Below are 22497 nucleotides of genomic sequence, written 5' to 3' on the forward strand. Positions count from 1 at the left end.
TGTTTGATTATTAAAAATGAATAAATTGAGGAATAAATCTCAGTTGTTTGATCAAGAAAAATGGACATTTGAGATTAAAAGATAGGTTTGAGATTTTTAAATCTAATTAAATTGACTCAATTTGGCTAGGAATGAAATGAATTGGGCATAGCTTGGTTACAATTGACATAGGAATTGCACCAAAAAGGCTAGAATTGAAATGAATTCTAAGCAATTTGACTAGAATTAAAATAAAATTGAATAGAGAAGGTCATGATTCAAATAATTTGGAGGAAAAATAAATGAATTGCTATTTAATTAATAAAAATACTACACATATTAAATAAATAAATAATGAATTTTTATATGAAAGAAATATATTTCATAATATATAATATAATGTATACATATTACATACTAAATAAACACTTAAAATTTAAAATTTATATAAAATCTTTATTCTAAGTTAAAGATTCATAAAAATGGATAAATAAGTGACAATAATAATAATAATAATAATAATAATATACTAAATAAATAATTAAAATTTGAATGTATGGAAAATCATTAAAAAAAATTAACAACAACAACAATAATAATAAAATTTTATAAATTATGAACACCAAGATATGTAATTTAATCGAATAAAAGTTAAACGTTAAATAAAAATAGATAAGTTTTAAAAATACTTACTCAATCAAATAGTTCGAGAGAGAGTTTTAGGTCGGTCAAAATTGGATGTCAACATGAACAACTTGAATGACAGCCAATTTTTCCACGGGTTTTATTTGGAAAAGAGGGGGTCTAAGGTTAATCACCTTAGTTTTGCAAATGATGTCATTATTTTCACCTCTGATAGAAAGAGATCGCTTGAGTTGGTTATGCAGACTCTCACTAACTATGAAGGATGTTCTGTCAGCTTATTAATAGAAGTAAAAGTCATTTCATGGTCCCTACTATTGCACACCCTCCTACTATTGCTTCTATTAAAGCGATCACTGTTTTTTCTCAAAAAGAATCTGCAATCAATTATCTTGGGTGCCCTCTTTATATTGAGAAACAAAGGATAGTTCATTACTCCGGTATTATTTCCAAAGTAACTGGCAGGATCACTAGGTGGCAGACATAGATGCTTAGCTATGGTGGAAAGGCTACTCTTATCAAGTATGTTGTATAGTCACTTCAGATCCATCTCCTAAGCCCGGTTTCTCCTCTTAAAACCGTACTTGGTGAGATTGAAAAGGTGACATCGAATTTCTTTTGGGGTGATAAAAATGGAAGGAAGGGGTATCACTGGGTTTCTTGGAGTAACTTATGCAATCCATGCGATGAAGGAGGAGTTGGTTTCAGAAAGATTCATGATATTTGCAAATCTTTAAAACTCAAGCAGTGGTGGAACTTCAGAACCGAGAACTCTCTTTAGAGAGAATTTCTCTTGGCCAAATATTGTCAGCGCTCCCACCCGATTTCAAAAAATAGAACAGTGGCAAGTCTCATAAGTGGAGGAACCTCACGACTATCAGGCAGCAGGCTGAGGAGAATATTCTTTGGAAAATTAACTCTAGAAGTTCTAGTTTCTAGTGGGATAATTGTCTTGGTATTGGTCCTCTAGCTACACACAAAATATTATCGGGTAGACAGGGTAGGGCTACAGTTTCGAATTTTCTCGACCATGGTCAATGGAGGATTCTTCAACTTTGGCAGCTGCTACCACATCATTTGGTTGATCATATTATTAGCACTCACATCTAGTTTCAGTCTGACAGATCGGATCAGCCTTATTGTAAGGCCACTACTTCTGGTAATTTCACATGTTCTTCAACATGAGGTGTAGTGCAAATTTCTAGACAGACCACCGATCGATAAGATGACTTGGCAGAAATATATTCCTTTTAAATGCTCTTTCACTCTCTGTAGGGATTTGAGGAATAAACTTCCTATTGCATCCAGGGTTCTTGTTTTTGACCTGAAAGTTGACACAAATTGTGTTTGTTATGATGTCACTGGTTATGAGGATGTCCAGCATATTTTTGTTTCTGAGAATTTTACTAATGTTGTTTTGACTTTCTTCTCTCTTGCTATGGACTTTACACACGAAACAAAACCCCTTAGAACCCTTCTTGTACATTGGTGGACTCAGAAGGCTAGTAATGAGACTTATCAACTACAACTTCAATCTCTCCCTATTTTTTTTTGTTAGAACTTATGGAAGAATAGGTGCGTGTCAAAGTATGATTCCAAAAAATCTAGTTTGCTAAGGGTGAAATTTGGTATAGCTAGTGATGTCTACAAGCTTTTGAAGACAACTTACCTTTATTTTCACTGACCTTCTGATTGGGGACATTTATGTGCTAAAGTGGAGTCGTGTGTCCACGAGATCAGAGTCACAAGAGTTTATTGGTCTAGACCTCTTCCAAGACTAGTAAAACTCAACATAGATGGTAGTGCTCTTGGTAACCCAAGGAAAATCGGAGTAAGTAGAATTATTAGGGACTACTACGAGACCTCATATATGCTTTTGCTTTCCCTTTAGGGGTCGGTACCAATAATCAAGCCGAGCTTGAAGTGGATTGTATTGGAATAGCCCGGTGTCTTGATAATGGCTACCCATGGGTCACTCTTGCGGTTAATTCAAAGCTTCTATTCAGCTGGATTAGAGGTAGTATCGCACACCCTGGCATCTTCATCATGCTTTTACCAGACTCTAGGACACCATCTGTCAACTTCATACCTTTTCTTGCTATCACATCTATAGAGAGGGTAATGCGATAGATGATGCATTGTCCAAATATAGCCATACCACACTTATTGATGTTCACTTTATTTGTATCCATGACTTGCCTATACATATCAGAGGACTACTCAGGATAGACAAGCTTGGTTTGGCAAACCTCAGAAGAAGGAAGACTAAGAGAATTAAAGAACCACCTTGATTTTTCTATGATTTGGTTTAACTACAGTGTTGGGACCACACCGCACTAGCTTGGTGTTATTGTTTCATCATAGCTATCCCTTGCTCTGTGATCTAAAGTTATTGTGAAGAAAGACCTATAGGGCATATGTTTTTCCTTTTCTTTTAATGGGAGAGTATCCCTTATTTATGCTTTCCTAGTTGCTTTGTATCGAGAGGAGTCCTCTCTTTTAGGTTCATAGTTAGTAGGTTTCCTTTTCGAGTATTGAGGATGAGTTGGATACTCTTAGTAGGATAGTCAATTTATGAACTACCACAGGATTAGAAGTACGATTTATGTCCCCCTCTTTGTATATTTATTTTTATATTTATGTTAAGGCTTGGGGATATGTGCTCAACCCCTGGCCGCCATGAGGGATGAGATTCTTGGGTTAGGTCCGTTTAGCCAAAAAAAAGTTAAAATGGAAATCTCATAAAAAGCTGCATCATATGCCTTCCAGAGGCCATGTTCACGAAGTGTGAAGCCTACTATGGGCTTTATGGACACCAGGGTGGAGCCTTGAGAATTTGGGGAATAGGGAATGAGTTCACGAAAGGGACCACGGCTCGTGCTGAGCACCACGAACTGTAGCCCCTTTCATGGAGTTGACCCCTAGAATCCCTAAAGTGTTGTAAGGACTACGACAGGGACTATGGTACGTGGAGCCCAGTACGGCTGTGGTGCCCTCCATGGTGGCACCTTCTTCCAAGACAAGCCCACCTTTATCACCACGACCACCAACACAGGCCGAAGTGAGCTTCACGGGTCATGGTGGCCTTCCGTGAAGGTGCCGATTCAGATAAGTTCAAGGGGTATTTTGGTCATTCTCCTATTATTTTATTAGTGTATTTGCATATTTTTAGGGATTAGTTCCTAGCCTATAACTAATTCCTAAGCCTCCTAACTCTCTCATTCTCACCCTAACATGTAAATCCCAAAATCTTCTCTCTAAAACTTTCTCACAAGTTTTATCTTTTTCCTTAAGCAAATTCCATGAGAAATCAAAGTCAAGTCTCCAATTCATTGAATTTAGGGATTCATAGTGATCAAGGTATGTGGGAATTCATCCATGGAGTCCCAAGGTTTTCTTCAAATCTCTTTTACGAATTTTTCTGCTAAGCCCTAGATTTCCATGAAATTGCATTGGGTCTTCTCAATTATGATTATCTTATGATTATTGATCAAATTATGCATAATTCACATTATATTGCATGATTTCAAGTTGATTTCTACTGACCCATGTTATATTCTATTTCAAGTATGTTTTCAAAGATTTATGATCATGAACTATGAAGGATTTCAATTAATGTTTAACGAATGATTATCAAGGACTTATGAATGACTCATGAAAGTTAAGAATGATGTTTTCGATGAAGTTTTAGCAAGTATGAATGATTTATGAAAGACTTTCTCACAATATATAAGAAATCATGAATTAGATGCTTTTGATTAAGTTTCTCTAATGGATTGACTATGTTATGAAATTAGGATGCTTTGAGGAGCTACTCTTATGATTATTTTACAAAGTGGATTGGTATTGATCATTGCCTTTCCAAATGTATTTAATGACTATAATTTATGTATTCCATTGGGAGTTATACTTAGTACCGAGAGGATTAGTGGCGATTGCCCATGTCCCATGATTACGTGCCACATAGGTTTAAATAAGACTAGAGGTGAGTACCTAATCTTAAAGACTAGAGGCGAGTATCCAAGTCTAAGAACTAAAGGCGAGTGCCCGATTCTCCTAGTGATGATGCCTTTATATCCTGGCAAGATTTATTGGGCCCTTTTCGATGGGACAATACATCAAACTCCATGTTATAACTCACATCGTTTATTTCAGTTAATAGTCTCTCCTACAATAGTTCATGAGATAATTACTTTACGTTCTTACTAATGAGTTTTGCATTGACCATGTCTTATGTCTTATGATGCTTTTTAATAGGATTTTTACTATGTTTTAAGCTTGGCATTGCACTATCATGTTTTATGTCATGCATTACATACTTCTCACATACTTAGTGTATTACATGTACTAGTGCATACTCTTGCCTACATTGTATCATAATGTAGGGTCCGACGATCGCGTTTATCCTTCTGCTCGTGACTAGAGATTTAGTACTACTTCTATTATTGGTGAGTCCTCATGCTTCAAGGACAAGACACTTATCTTTCATTATTTATTATGGATTTTACTTTCATATATTAGGTGAGCTAGGAGCTTGTCTTATTCCCCCATCTAGACTAGTAAAGGCATATATAGACGTTCTTGAGTGTGTAGCTCTATTTATTCAGACATATTGTTTTGAGATTTCTTTCCATTTGAGATCTTAGTTGAGACTTATTTTCTACTTCATGATTTTATCGATGTCTTTAATTACCTTATGTATGTGATGTATGCTAAGATGCTTGGTTGGAGTCCCTCAGGATTCCAATCATCATGTCATGCCTAGGGTCTAGCTTGGGTCATGCCAAAACTTAGTATCAGAGCACAAGATTTAAAGTATCCTAGGGAGTCTAACATGTCGCGACAAGTAAAGTCTTATTCATTGGTCTGAAGCACGCCACATCTATGAATAGGAGCCTATGAGGCATTTTAAGAAACTTCACTTCTTTCATGATCTCATCGTGTGATAGAGTTAAACTCTAAGGCTTTTCCTTCTAATACTTATTCTTTGCGATTATAGAGTCATGCCTCCACGAAGAGCTCCCACAAAAAGGAATGTTAGAGAAGAACAACAAGCTCAGAATGACCCAATGGCCGAGCAAGTGACTCATGTGAGCTTGCCTAAGATATGGCTGCACAAGTTAATAGGAAGGTGGTTGCTTCCGTGAACCCACATGTGGGTACTGCGGCGAGAAGAGTTTGTGAGCTTAGTAGGATGAATCCCCTAGAGTTTTATGGGTCCAAGTTGAATAAGGACCCCCAAGAGTTCATTGAAGGGATACAAAAGATTTCTGATAATATAGGAATGGCATTGGTGGAAAAGGTGAATTTGGCCGCTTACAAACAGAAAAAAGTCGCTCAAATTTACTTTAGTCACTGGAGAGGTGAGAGAGCAAGGGATGCGGGTCTTGTTGATTGGGAGGAGTTTAAGGATACTTTTCTAGACCATTTCTTTCCTTTGGAGTTGAGAGAAGCTAAGATCCAAGAATTTATCAACTTGAAACAAGGGAACATAAGTATGAGGGAACATGCGTTGAAGTTCACATAATTGTCGAAGTATGCTCCATTCATGGTTGTCGACCCTAGAGCTCGTATGAGCAAGTTCTTATTAGGTGTTTCCGACTTGGTGTCCAAAGAATGCAAAACTGTCATGTTGATTAGAGAGATGGACATCTCAAGGTTGATGACGCATGCCAAGCAGATTGAGGAGGAAAAACTTAAGGAAAGGGCTAGAGAGCCAAAGAGGGCAAGAACCGATAGTGTTTTGTATCTTGATGGAGCTTCAGTTCCTAGGCTCAACAAGGATAGAGTGCAGACCCTAAACATCAAAGTGATGGTTCTAGTAGTCAGATCTTTCCCGCATTTCAGAAGTGTGGGAGAAACCACCTAGGATATTGTTTATCTGGTTCGGGTGCATGTTTTGGTTGTGGTAGGATGGGTCATAAGATAAGGAATTGCCCTTCGGTTGCTAAAAATGATGGGGATAGTCCCCGGCGAGCTCAGCCCTACCCTTCTTTGGGTTGTTCGACTCAACAAGGTACTTCATCGAGTATGTTATGAGTTTTTGGTTTGGTGTTATTATTGGTATAGATTGGCTTTATGTTGGTTATGTCATGATTATCCTTAGAACCCAAGTGGTTGAGTTTTTATGTAAATGGAAGTGTTAAGTTCCTCATGTCTACCCTTATGAATTCCTACGATTTGATCATTCTCATATTTTCATATGCATTCATGTTCATGAAATGAGTTTAAAGTCATGTTTTATCTTGGAATTGAGTATTCCATATTTTATGCAATTTCAATATGTTATGCATTCATGTTGGGCTCCTATGTCTCTTTTCAAATCCATTCATAATAGTTTGAGCCCCATTCAAGAATGAACGTTCCCAAGGAGGAGATATTGTAAGACTCCGAAAGTTAAAAAATCAGAAAACGGTGTTAAATTGAAAATCTCAGAAAAAGCAGCACCAAATGCCCTCCATGGACCATGTTCACAAGGTGTGAAGCCCACCATACGCCGTGATGGGCGTCGTGATGGAGCCTTGAGAATTTGGGGAACAGGGGAGGAGTTCACGAGAGGGACCACGGCTTGTTATGAGCACCACGTACCTTAGTCCCTTCCGTGGAGTTGACCCCCATGATTCCTAAAGTGTTGTAAGGACCACTACAGGCTCCACGGTCCATAGAGACTAGTATAGATTGTGGTGCCCTCCGTGGTGGTACCCTCTTCCAGGCCAAGCTTATCTTTATCACCATGACCACCACCGCAGGCCATAGTGAGCTTCACGGGCTGTGGTGGCCTTCCGTGAAGGTGCCCGATTCAGTTAAGTTCAAGAAGTGTTTTGGTCTTTCCCCTATTATCTTATTAGTGTATTTGGACGTCTTTAGAAATTATCTCCTAGCCTATAACTAATTCCTAACCTTCATAACTCTCTCATTCTCACCCAACACCCAAATCCCAAAATCTTATCTCTAAAGCCTTCTCTCAAGGTTTATCTTCTTCCTCAAGCAAATTCCATGAGATATAAAAGTCAAGTCTCCAATTCATTGAATTTAGGGTTTCATAGTGATCAAGGTATGTGGAAATTCATCCATGGATGCTTTCACCTATAGAGTCCCAAGATTTTTTTTCAAATCTATTTTATGAATTTTTCTTCTGTCTTAGATTTCCATGAAATTATATTGGGTCTTCTCAATTATGATTTATCTTATGATTATTGATCAAATTATGCATACTTTATATAACATTGCATTATTTCAAGTTGATTTCTAATGACCCATGCTATATGTTATTTTCAAGTATGTTTTCAAGGATTTATGATCATGAACTATGAAGGAATTCAATGAATGTTTTACGAATGATTATCAAAGACTTATGAATAACTCATGAAAGTTAAGAATGATGTTTTCGATGAGGTTTCAAGCAAGTATGAATGAATTATGAGACCATCTCATAATATGCAAGGAATCATGAATTAGATGCTTTCGATTAAGTGTCTCTTATGGAATGACTATGTTATGAAATCATGATGTTTTGAGTAGCTACTCTAATGATTATTTTACGAAGTGGATTGGTATTGATCATTACCTTTCCTAATGTATTTAATGACTATAATTTATATATTCCATTGGGAGTTGTACTTAGCACCGAGAGGATTAGTGGCGATTACCCATGTCCCATAGCTACGTGCCACCGTAGGTTTAAAGGAGATTAGAGGTGGGTACCCAATCTCAAAGACTAGAGGCGAGTACCCAAGTCTAAGAACTAGAGGCGAGTACCCGACTCTCCTAATGATGATACCTTTATATCCTAGAAAGATATATTGGGCCCTTTTTGATGAGGCAATACATCGAACTCCATGTTATAGCTCACATGGTTATATGTTGGTTGGCAGTCTCTCCCAAAATAGTTCATGATATGATTACTTTACGTTCTTACTTATGACTTACTTATGCGTTTTGCATTGACCATGTCTTATATCTTATGATGCTTTTAAAAGGATTTTTACTATGTTTTAAGCTTAGTCATTGCACTATCATGTTTTATGGCATGCATTGCATACTTCTCACATACTTAGTGCACTCCATGTACTAGCGCATACTCTTGGCTAGAGATTTAGTACTACTTTTATTGTTTGTGAGTCCTCATGCTTCGAGGACAAGACACCTATCATTCTTTGTTTCTTATGACTTTTACTTTCATATATTGAGTTAGGAGCTTGTCTTATGCCCCCCAACTAATCTAGTAGAGGTATGTATAGATGTTCATGAGTGTGTATCTCCTTTTATTTGGACGTATTATTTTGAGGTTTCTTTCCATTTGAGATCTTAGTTGAGACTTATTTTTCGCTTCATGATTTTATCAATGTCTTTACTTACCTTATGTATGCTAAGAGGATTGGTTGGAGTCCCTCGGGATTCTGATCGCTGTGTTGTGACACATAAGTTTTAATGGCTTTGTAATGGAGTCATCAATCCCAAGTACTGAGATAATATTCTACAGTAATAATGTGTGAATAGTGAATACAAACTTAATATCATAAATGTTTACTTTCATAAGATAAGATGACAATTTACTTAACTTTTTTTCCACATCACTACTCCTTCAATGTATCAAGATATTAAAATTAAAGAATTATTGAATATAAAATAATATTATTTGAAAAATAGACTAAAAAGAAATCAAGACACATGAATTGAAACAAATAAAATAGTATATTTTGGTTAATGAGGCAAGATCGATGATTATTTTCGAAAAAAGTTAGGATTCTTAGAAAATAAGATTCTCTATGAGTTAGGTGATAAGCACTATATGTCTAAAAGCATTTTTATGTGGTGAAATTGATTTTATGAATAAATAATTACATATTTTGATAAAAATAATGAAACAACTAATAAGCACTTGGTGTGTGGAGGCAAAATTCTCTATTATTGATCAAAAAGGACGAGGCATATAACATGCACAAATCGAAGGTTATCTCAGGCAAACAATATTAAAATGAGCGAAGAGACAATAAGTAAAAAAAAACTGAATGGAATTCTTAACTTTCTCCATTTTACTTTTTTCATTTTCCTTTGTATTGTTCGAATATTCAAGACTAACGGAAAAAGTACAACTTGTAAGTCCAGCATAAGGCGTGGTAGGGATTACACGTATCCCAAGTTTTAATAGACTGTATAGATGTAGGGATTCATAGATAAATATACTATTTATTTAGATAGACCCATTCAGTATCTATTAATTTGTCAAAACTTACTATTTTTAAAATTTTGTAAGGCCCTCTTGGAATTCCTTTCGGGACTTAGTTCCAGATCTTCATCTTGCCATTCTTCATCAAAGTGATTCTTTTATTTTCATATAAAGATCATTTCCTTTCTAAGTATATTCACCCACTCCAGATGGTAAAAAAAGCTTAATTAGTCACACATTCCAATTATCAGTAATGAAGAGCTTCAAGTTGATCCTTGAATGCTGTTCTATATATTTTTTCATGTTACAAGCAATTATTGATAATACAACATATTACAAGTTAATTAAAACTGGATTTGACACTATCCTTTTTCATCTTACAAGAAATTTGTTTTCCACTATTGGCTCTCTCCATATTAATTTTTTTGTTTGAGAGCCATAATCATCAAAACAGGGCGAAATAGTTGCACTTTCCATTTCATAAAACCGCCAAGTATTAGTAGTATGCTCCATGAAATAGACACAATTACTTCTACAGCAAAGTTGACTTGCATTAACTGAAATACAACAATTAGCCCCACAGATAGTGTTCTATTTCCAAGGTTATCCAATTTTAACCTTGATAGATCATCCATCTGGAGCTTCAACACTTCCAATTTATCCGCCTTCATAATTTATTGTTTTGATATCAAAAAAACCAACAAGATCTCTTCATTGGATTCAAGAAAATACTCTATGAAGTGTTTTGAAAAAACTGATGGAGCAGCCTGGCTTCTGCTTAATTTAGCGATTTGAAACTTAGATTCGATTTCTTCTTCTTTTTTTTCTTTTCAAAAAAGAGTAGTACATTTTTTTTAAATTTTAAGTCATTACCTTAAAGGTATGGGAGGTTAGACTTGACCCCTACCATGTCTATAACATCTAAAAAGTTATAAAAGTAGAGGGGGACATGGACTTTTTTTTATTTTAGCCATCACCTTAATAGTGTGTATGTGGGGGGTAGACGTGACATATCTATAACATCCAAAAAGTTACAAAAGCAGAGGGAGACATGGACCTGACCTCTGATAGAGAACAACGAGGATAAACTAAACAATGTATAGAAAGGCTAAAGTGATAGACTTTCATACTATAAGAAAAATACAATGGTTCAACTAACAAAAATATTACATGTGTCGTATCTTCTTCTTGTGCTAGGAAGTTGCCACTTATCTAGTAGAAATAGTCCCTTCACCTCTTTAGAAAACTAATAAAAAGAATAATAGAAGGTACCACTTCCACTTGAAGAGGCCTGTTTAGCAAAGAAGTCAACTATTTGGTTGGCTTCTCTATAGCAGTGGGAAATATTTACTTCTGCCCCCATTCATGGCTTGGTCAATGTCTCGAATGATTCCTTTGAGCTTCAAGGTTTTGGTATCCTTGTCTTTGATCATGTTGTCCACTTCCATAGAATCAAGTTCCAAGTAATATTTGTTATAGCCAGCTTGCTTGCACCATCTGGTAACATATAATGCTGCCATAGCTTCAGTTTGATTGTTGGTATTGCATTGAGCATAGACTAAGAATGCCATTATAAGGTTACCAATAGCATCCCTGATGATTCTTCCTATGCCAGCTCTAGAATTTTCATGGTTGAAGCTCTCATTTGTGTTGGCTTTGATCTTACATATCTTAAGTTTCATCCACCTGACTTATCTCCATCTCACAATAGGATTGTACCTTTTAATTCTTGCACAAAGTTCAGCCCAACCTATAGTGTCACAATTTGGAAAGGCGATGGAAATGGCTGCCTTGATATTCCATAGGATATGCACCTCCATACTTGGAGTCACAAATTTTTTATGATAGCCATTTTTATAAGTTGTCCAGCTTTTTCAGATTTTCAAAAATTGCAAATAAGGGTAAAATTTGTTGCATCATACTCTGTACACTGTTGGTGGTGCTTAAGTTCCGCCAAGTTTTGAAGATTCATTTAATATCTCCCCCTTGGTGATTAATTCCAAGAGAGTTTTTAAAAGTATTCCATATGTATTTGGCATTATCACTATCACTGAAAACATGCTGCAGGGATTCACATACAACTGGAGTTGTACAACACATACAACTAGAAACTATATATTTTCCAAACCTGTAAAAGACTTCATCAAAAGGTATTTTTTAAAATATTAATCTCCTAGTGAAAAAGTATATTTGAAAGGGAGATTTTTATGCCATATGTTGCCTAATAAGACTCTTTCTCTCTAATATCTCTTATGCTTTGCCAAGCAGAGATGTTAAGAGTAAAGACCATCTTGAGTCGGATTCCATATAGCATAATCTGACTGATTCTTATCCCCAAGAGAGATGTTACCAATGTGATAAACTATATTATCAGGGAGTATATTTTTAAACGTATCTATATTCCAATTACCATTAGAAATATACTCCTTCGCATAATGCATACATTGTTCATATAATTAGGATATAGTTTAACAAGGGGGAATTTCTCACACCAATTATCCCACCATATATTATAATTGCCACAATTTATCTTCCACAAAATGTTGTATTCTGCATCATCTCTAGCTTTAACTAAAGATTTTCAAGCTTGCGAATTACCACGAATCCAAGATTTAGATATAGGGTGGATTGTGAAGAAATAGTTAGCCATCATAAACTCAGCCCAAAGAGATGGTTGAGTTCTAAAAATCTACCACCTTTTAATAGCCAATGTTTTAAAAATATCATTCATACTTCTAATGCCCACACTACCTTCATCTTTACGGATACATAAGTTCTTCCATGATCTCTAATGGTACTTGGATTTATTCTCATTGAAACCCCAGAAAAATCTTGCAAATTCTTTTTTCTAACAGAGTGCTAAAAGGGGGGTTAATGACAGTAAGAGTATAAGTAGGAACAAATTGAAGTACACTTTTGATCAAAACAATTATTCCACCATTGGTGAGCATCTTACCCTGCCAGCCATTGAGCCTTTTGACTACCTTGGTGACTATGTCAATGTAAGAAAAACAAATTCCTATATAAATGGGGCATCCCAAGTATGTAAAAGGGAAGTTTTTATCCATAAAACCAGTACACCTCCTCATTCTATTAATCATGTAAGCACTAGATTTAGGGCCAGTGAGGAAGTAACTTTTGTCCTTGCACTCTTTGACCTGAGACACTTTCATAATTCTTCACTTGTTTCATAATAAGTTTAATAGACTTACTATTGCTAGTATTAAAGATAACAATATCATCAGCATAAGCAAAGTGATTGATTTGGAGGCCTTTTTTATGCATGGAAAAGAGAGTAAAGTTATTGTTAGTGAGCAAATCGTTCAGAGTTCTAAAAAGAACCTCTGCACCCAAAATAAAAATAGAGGGGATAGAGGAACACCCTGTTTGAGACCCTGGAAAGAAGAGAAGAATCCATATCTAGAGCCATTAATCAAAGTGGATTATCAAATTTTAGAAATAAGATTCCATATAAGAGTGATCCATTTGTCAGAAAAACCAAATCTTTTAAGGACTTCTTCAAGAAAATTTCAATTCATTCTGTCATAAGCTTTAGTCATGTCTAATTTGATGATAATATTACCACCAACTTTAGGTTTAGACATACCATAGAAAATTTCTTGAGCAATCATAACATTTTCAGTAATCAACCTACTGTTAATAAAGCAACTTTGATTAACAGAAATGAGTCTATGCGGGATAGGATTAAGTCTTTTGGCTAAAATTTTATTGGAAAAATTGCTTAGACTAATAGGTCTCAGCTGAGATAAATTGAAGGAGAATCAACCTTAGAAATCAATGCCAAACAACTGTGAGTGGAATATTTTATAAGCTTTTTACCAAAGAAAATTTCAACAAGAAATTCACAGATATCATATTTAATAATACCCCAGCAGCTATGAAAAATCTTAACATTAAAGTATCTTGCTACTGCAAGACATACTTATTCTATGCATTAAGTTTTGGCAGCTCTATCTTGTTCTATGCATTAAGTTTCCCGAAGATAGAGCAACAAACTTGAGTGGAATTGTGGGATCCCAAGGGGGAATACTCCAATAACTGAGTCTTTACAGTAGGAATCAAGATATTTTACTCTGCAGGATCCTTCCCTCCAGTGACAATCAACCCATGTGAACATACATGAAAATGCATACAAGGAGTATCCCGTTGGCCTTCTACCGTACCACCAATATTCACCTGGTCGAAATGGGATGTTGAGGGTATGCTCTTGAGTCTTGGACTGGTAGTAATCTTTGTCTGAAATTTCAAGCCAGGGTAATCTTGCATTTTTGGCACTACATTGCTCAGGTGCTTCTCTCCATAATTTAGTAACACCGCGAAAGCTGCTGTTATGCATAAGACGATTGGTTTCATCGGGATGCTGCCTTCTAATAAAGTTGAGGAGCTGTTGAGGGAGATTTGGCCATGGCTCTGCAGAGCTTTTAGCCTTTTATTGAGGTTTGGCAAGCTTCTCCTCCTTTTTTTGATGACCCATGTTTAGAGAATGGATGAAGAGAGAACTATTCTGAAACTTCTAATATTCACCTTTTAATATTAGCTTGCCACCATGTTCCTGCTGTTCTTTTATGTATTAAAAAAAGCACCAGAAACCGTAGCCTCCAAGGTGGTTGACCTCTTGGGACACAAGTTTGGTAGTTTTGTGACCAAATTAAATAGTTGAGTTGAGTTGACCATTTAGATGCTAGACTAACCCCCCTCCCCCAACATATGCAACCGCTATGATTATTGCTTCATGTTCCATTGAATCTTAATATATTGGCATTGCATTATAGATAACAATGGAAGTGCATATTCCTCAAGAAGTGAATAATGTTGTATGAGGGTTAACTGATGGTGTTGCAGAGTTCTAAGTTGTTTTCACTTAGTAAAATGAATAAAGATTTATAAGGGTGGATAAAAATATTTGTGACTAAGAAAAATCATTTATTTTCTTCAGGACTGTTGGAGGGAGGAAGCACCACAACTAAAGTTTGATATGACAATAAATATGAAAATAAATTGAATACGAGAATTTTACGTGGAAACCCCTCAAACAGATAGAGGGGAAAAACCACGGGGTAGAAGGATCTCACTATTAAAAATATGGAGTACACTGCTCTCAAATACAAGGAGAAAACAACAATTAACACTTTTCTCTATAAAAGGAACAACTACTAAAGAGGGCACTCAAGACTAAAATATTTATCTTGGTGTATAACTCTTTTTGTATTCTTATTCTTTCTTTATGGGATTGTGGATGATTTAAATGATGGCAAGAGGCCCTCTATTTATAGGAGAAAGAAAAAGCATATACGCGTTTTTTTACCTTGTCAAACAAAGTTGCTGCCAAATTTTATCAAACAAAGTTGCTGCCAAATTTGTCAAACAAAGTTGCTGCCAAATTTGTCAGACAAAGTTGCTGCCAACTTTGCCCCCTTTTTGACTTTTGCATTCTCCCACTTGAAGATTTAATTGAGAATCAATTAAGTCTTCACACTATCCTTTCTACCCAACTACTATAATGTTACATTTTTGCTAGGCCAATAGAAGATCGACACTATTTAAACTTGTTACTGTTGATCGGCTTCGTAAACATATCTGTCAGGTTGTCATTGGTGTGAGTTTTCTGAATATCCACACTGCCTTCTTCCACCTTCTTATGAACAAAGTGATACTGAACTCGTATGTGCTTTGTCCTTGAATAAATGCTGGATTCTTTGCAAGATACAAAGCGCTCTGACTGTCACAAAATAGAGCAACCTTCTCTTGTTTGTTTCCGAGCTCCTCCAGTAATATCTGCATCCATATTGTCTCTTTGCTAGCTTGTATGGCTGCTACATATTCTGCTTCCATCGTAGATGTAGCCACGATAGATTGCATTTTTGAAACCCAATTTACAGTTCCTCCAGCAAGAGTAAACACATAACTTGTGGTGGACTTACTTTTATCAAGATCACCCGCATAATCTGAATCAACATAATCTTTAACAGTAAAGTCTGATCCTCTATAACACATTACAACATCTGAGGTACCCTTGATGTATCTCAGGATCCTCTTGACAGTATTTTAATGCTCTCTACCAAGATTAGCCATGTATCGACTGATCACTCCCACTGCTTGTGCAATGTCAGGTCTTGTACATACTATGACGAACATTAAACTTCCCACTGCTGATGCATACGGTACTCGAGACATCTCCATCATCTCTGCTTTATTGCTAGGACTCATACTTGAGGATAACTTGAAATTAATAGGAAGTGGGGTAGAAATTGACTTACAGTCTTGCATCTTGAAGCGTCTCAAGATTTTTTTCAAGTAGTTCTTTTAAGAAAGTCAAATCTTCCTATTATTTCTGTCTTGGTGAATTTGCATCCCTAGGATCTTGTTTGCTGGTCCCAAGTCCTTCATTTCAAATTTCCTAGCCAACTGTGCCTTTAAATTTATCAGATGATCTTTGTTGGGGCCTGCTACCAACATGTCATCAACATACAACAGCAAAATAATAAAATTTTCATCACCAAATCTCTTGTAATAAACACAAGGATCTGAACTATGTCTGTTGTATCTAAGGCTTATAATGAAGGAATCAAATCTCTTATACCAATATCTCGTCACCTGTTTGAGACCGTATAGAGATTTGTTCAACCTGCAAACCAAGTTCTCTTTTCTCTGTTTTTTAAAACCTTTTGGTTAGAGCATATATAAATTTTTTCTTGAAGCTCTCCATGAAGAAATGCAGTTCTAACATCTAAGTACTCCAAGTACAAGTCAAATGTAGCACATATCACCAGGACTACTCGAATTGTTGTGAGTCGAACCACCGGAGAAAATATCTCATTGAAGTCTATACCTTCTTTCTGAGCGAATCCTTTCACCACCAATCTTGCACAATACTTCTCCACTTGATCATTACTATTGCGTTTGATCTTGTAGACCCATTTGTTTCTAATGGCCTTTCTTTCTTGTGGTAATTGAACAAGATCCCATATTTTATTTTTATGAAGAGCTTCAATTTCTTCTTGCATTGCTGCCACCCACAGAGATGATTCTTGGCCTTTCATAGCCTCATGAAAAGTTGAAGACTCTCCATCTTCTGTTAGTAGACAGCATGCAATATTACTTTCCATAAAATAATCTGAGTGCCAAGCTGGTTCTCTTCTCTCTTTAGTTGACCGTCGAACTTCTGGAGTTTTGATCTCATCTTGCTTTTTTTCTTCGTGCTCTGGTGCTGCTTCAGAAGAAACTGGAACTTCTTTTATTTCTTCAACTTCAACTGTAGTATTCTCTGATTTTTCTTTTGAAGTGTTACCTTCTTTTTCTTGTATCTTGTTTTCAACAAATACAACATCCCTACTGATTACCACCTTGCGGGCAGTGGGATCCCACAAGCGATACCCCTTGACTCTATCAGCATACCCTAAGAAAATGCATTCCCTAGATTTTGGATCCAAATTCGATTTTTCTTGGGTGTTGTACATAACATAAGCAGGACTTCTGAATATTTGTAAGCGAGAATAATCAGCTGGTTTTCCTGTCCACATCTCCATTGGTGTTTTCAGATCAATTGCGGTTGATGGTGACCGATTGATCACATAACAGGCGGTTTTGACTGCTTTTGCCCAGAATGGTTTTTTCAACCCTGTAGTTGCCAACATAGCTCTTGTTCATTCCAATAAGGTTCTGTTCATCCGCTCTGCTACTCTATTTTGTTGTGGAGTATATGCCACCGTGAACTTCTGTTTAATACTTTCTTATTTACAAAAGTTATCAAATTCAACACCAGTGTATTCTTCTCCATTATCTGTCCTCAAACACTTGATCTTTTTCTCAGATTCAAGTTCCACCCGCTCTTTGAACTCTTTGAAAACAGGAAAAACATATGTCTTTCTCTTGATTGGATACACCCAACTTCTCCTAGAGTAATTGTCGATGAATGACATGAAATATTTTGCTCCTCCTAGGGACTTCACCGGTGCTTGCCAGACATCAGAGTGGACCAAATCTAATATTTCCTTGCTTTTAGCAGAGGAACTGCTAAACTTTAGTCTATTTTGCTTACTGGTAACATAATGCTCACAAAAGGGTAGTGAAACCTTTTTGAGCCCTGAAAAAAGCTTTTGCTCAGCAAGAATCTTCAAACCTCATTCCGACATATGGCCAAGTTTACGATGACATATCATCGTTGATTCTTCAAATGAACTTGCTGACGCAGTTGATGTTTCTCCTTCTTGGTGTGTTTCACCTTTAAGCACATATAGGTTTACAACAGGTTTTTCCGCTTTCATCACTACAAGCGCTCCTTTGGATATTTTCATGACTCTACCATGAGTTTTATATGAACATTCATTATCATCTAATTGTCCCAAAGACTATAGATTCTTTCTCAAGTCTTTTACATGTCGTATCTCCTGGATGGTGTGTATAGTGCCATCATATATTTTTATTTTAATGGATCCAATACCAATAACATTCAAAGCATGATCTTCTCCCATGAACACAGACCCTCCTGAGATAGGATTATATTGATGGAACCATTTTCTCTGGAAAGTCATGTGCCATGTTGCTTCTGTGTCCATGATCCCAGACATCAGTGGAACATTTTCCATCTTCATTATTTGATATTGCTTCACTACATAAGATGTCGCCATCATCCGAGGTACACGCAATATTTTCTTGAGCATTTGATGGCTCAGGGTGTGGGTGTTCACTCTTTTTTTTGAATCGATAATCTTTTTTGAAGTGCCCTTTCTTGCTACAGTTGTAGCACTTGATATTCTTCTTACTTTTTGATTGAGATCTACCATGACTGTGACTCCCATTGGGGCCACGTTCCTTTGGTCTTCCTCTCACCATCATCAAAGCTTCAGTTTGCTGCGAACTTGCTTGTCTGTCTTCCTTATTTTTGCACCGATTTTCTTCTTCCAAGACAGCGGCTGCAATTTCATTGAAAAATAGACTGTCTGTATTGTTTGTCAGGTTGATAATGAGTTGATTATACGAGTCAGGCAGACTTTGAAGTAGAAGCTCCGCACGTTCAGTCCCCTCTATTTTGCAACCCATTATTATAAGTTGCGAAAACAGAATATTCAAAGTATTGATGTGTTCAGTAACCGACATGGACTCTGTCATTCGAAGAGTATACAATCTTCTTTTTAAGAAGATTTTATTATGCAAAGACTTGACCTCATACAATCCCGTAAGAGTATTCCATAATTTTTTCATCGTTTATTTTTCAGCCATACTAGACAACACTTGATCAGCTAGTGCCAAGTGTAGATCAGCAACTGTGTTGCTATCTATGTCATTCCACTTGCTGTCATCAGTAAAATCTATGGGTCTGCCTTCAATTGCAGCTAAGCAATTGTCCTTTCTCAATATCGCTTTTATTTTTATTTTCCACAATGAAAAATTAGTCCCATTGAATTTTTCAACGTCAAACTTTGTTGTACTCGACATTGTTATTTGCTTCACATCCTTCTAGATTATTTTTGAGTATTTTTATGAATAATTGTAACAAACTGTACTGTCACTGAAATTTACTATTCACAAAAAATTACTATTCACGAATAGTACCTTTGCATAAAACAGACAGAATAACCGAGGGCTCTGATACCACTGTTGGGGGGAGGAAGCACCACAACTAAAGTTTGATATGACAATAAATATAAAAATAAATTGGACACAAAAATTTTAAGTAGAAACCCCTCAAACAGATAGAGGAAAAAAATCACGGGTTAGAAGGATCTCACTATTAAAAATATGGAGTACACTGCTCTCAAATACAAGGAGAAAACAACAATTAACACTTCTCTCTGTAAAAGGAACAACTACTAAAGAGGACACTCAAGACTAAAATATTTATCTTGGTGTATAACTCTCTTTGTATTCTTATTCTCTTTTTCTGGGATTGTGGATGATTTAAATGAGGGAAAGAGGCCCTCTATTTATAGGAGAAAGAAAATGCGTATACGCATTTTTTTACCGTGTCAAACAAAGTTGTTGCCAAATTTTGTCAAACAAAGTTGCTGTCAAATTTGCCCCCTTTTTGACTTTTGCAAGGACTACTTAAGGCTGGAGTACTTAAATGAGTCAATTTGAAGTACATACACAACTCAAGAGTTAATTGAATTAACTTTGAATATTACAAGCTAAGGGTGCTTGTTATGCTAAGTTTCTTCTGTAACTTTTGTGCATACATAACTCAAAACTTAATGTTTTACTCAAATGAATCATTTGAAGTACATACACACACAACTCACAAATTAATTGAATTCTTTTACATACACGGACAGCACTTGTTCCACTAAGTTTCTTGTGCAACTTTTGGGAAGTGTGACTGTCAGAGGCCTTCTTCCACAAGATAACATTCTGGAAGGCGTCAAAGGCTTAGCTCGGGGCATGGCTGCAGCACCGTTTTCATGAAGGTTCCACACTTTATTTGGTTTTGAAATCTCAGCTGATGCTTCTTAGTGAGTTGCTGACCTTGTCTCAAACCTGATGCCATGGGAGATTTAGCATTTCATTGTTTGACCACAACAGAGTATGCTTACACAGCCAAGGTGACCGAGAAGAGTGATGTCTATAGCTTCGGGGTGGTGCTAATGGAATTGGTGACCCAAAAGAAGCCAGTAGATGCAGAGTACGGGGAGAACAGCGACATAGTCCAGTGGGTTTGTAGCAAGATAAAGAAGCAAACACTAGCATGATCGATTCAAGCATTTTCGAGGGGTTCAAAGCAGATGTTGTTGAGATTCTTAGAATTGCAGCTCATTGCACATCAAGCCTTATCAAAATCAATGAATTATATGAGGCTAACAGTATTGACTCAAATGACTCTTGCATAATCGGATCATTAAGCTTAAATTAATAAATCCAAAAATCAACTTCTTCCGTAACTTCTCTCATAAATAATATAATTTATCATTTATGATAAATAAAGAAATTTAATATTTTAAAAGGGTGCAAATCTGCAAAAGGGAGAGACGCACATTGATAATGCCCTCTTGATTATCATTAAAGAATGACTCTAGCTTCACTAATTTAAATTCATCAATGCTTAATTACATGATAAGAACTCTCATCTTTTCATATTCATAACCTCCAAATATTTAATTTAAAATTTTATAATATCTTTTGATATTTCTTAATTTTTATTTATATAAATCTATTTTTTTAATTTCATGAGATCCCTATTCAAGGTTATCATTTTTATATTTGAAGTGTTTATATTATTATTGTAATATTTGATTCATGCTTTAGTTTGACTCGATGAAGAAGACTCTTGAATTTTGATTGGATATGGCAGAAGAAGTCGATAAGAACTCGGAAAATTATGTACTAATTTTGTATATCTTTTTTCATCTATATTATTATGATCAAAGTTTTAAGAAGGATGTATACATTGTATTTTTTCTTCTCTATTTGTTTTGTGTGTGTGTGTGTTTTATTTCTATTAAACTACTTTAATTTAATTTTCTATGAATATTTTATTACCGTAAGTCTTTACTTCTATGGAGCCGGATGTGAGCTTATCGCTGTTCCGGTTCCGGAAGAAGGAGCAAGATCTCCGCACGTGGTCCCCTATTCGTAGCTTGCGATAAGTCCTAGCATTAGTATGAGTTCGTTGACCGCACTTTCCTACCAAATCTCTCTCTATTCTGGCACATAAGCCATTTATGACTTTATTGAAAATTTGCTAACGATTAACCAAAGTCCAAAAGTTATAGTTGATTGCTTAAAATATTATTTTAAATATCACAATACGCCATTCATTTGGTGTTTTTTTAAATCATATTTTTAAAAATTTATTTGTAATTATACCATTTTATTATTTATTACATACATTTTTCCATAGAATTTAATCATTTTAACATATCTATAAAATTCACATAAAACACGTCATGTGTCCAAAAACTAGTAAGCCAAAACATGCTAAAGCAGTGCATCAGTGGCTACTAAGGAGTACTATTGCACAAATCATTTATCAAAATCAACAGCTTATGCACTGCTTCTTCAAAATCAACGTCTTAATTATTTTGACGTTCATTCAAATTTTGACCTCTTAAACTAAACAAAAATAAATGAGGCATTACTCTCTCTGTCTACATTAAACTTTGTCTAAAACTTTAACATGTATCTTTTTATCATATTGAGAAGAAAAAATTTGTAATTTATAATACTTTCCATATAATTTTTAAATATTTAAACGCGATAAATATTTTGAGACAAAAATAATTACATGAAAATATTATTTCTAAGCACAAATACGCATGTATTCCTAAATTGGGCGGAATCAGGTGTAGACTAATAATGAAAACACAAATTCCTGTGCACTTATATATGTTTGCAAATAATTTGTTTTTATGCTAATAACATACACTACTAAAAACGGGCCAAAAAGTAACGGAGAATATCGCTATAAAAATACAACGGATAATGCGATGTTGTTCGTCTTTTTTATTTTTTAATTTATTTTAATTAAATGCGACGGACAGAGATGCTTAGTCCGTCGCCTATTTTGATGGATTTTTGCGCTAAAAATAAATCAGATTTATATGTAATTATTTTATATATTTTGATAAATAATAATTATTTATAAAATAATTATTAAGATGCCGTTCGTCGCTTTTTATTAATTTTAATTTATTATTTGTTTTTAAAATGGAGCGACGGATGATGTCGCTTGGTCTGTCGCTATTGGTGAACAG

At 35.6% G+C, this 22497-nt stretch overlaps 1 pseudogene; it reads right to left on the reverse strand.

Annotated features, from left to right (window-relative positions):
• Positions 1-13761: 13761 nt before the first annotated feature.
• On the reverse strand, positions 13762-14285 carry LOC129899796 (uncharacterized; annotated as a pseudogene).
• Between the last annotated feature and the right edge of the window lie 8212 nt (positions 14286-22497).

Source organism: Solanum dulcamara, chromosome 8, assembly GCF_947179165.1.
Source record: "Solanum dulcamara chromosome 8, daSolDulc1.2, whole genome shotgun sequence".
In the NCBI taxonomy this organism is placed as follows: Eukaryota; Viridiplantae; Streptophyta; class Magnoliopsida; order Solanales; family Solanaceae; genus Solanum; species Solanum dulcamara.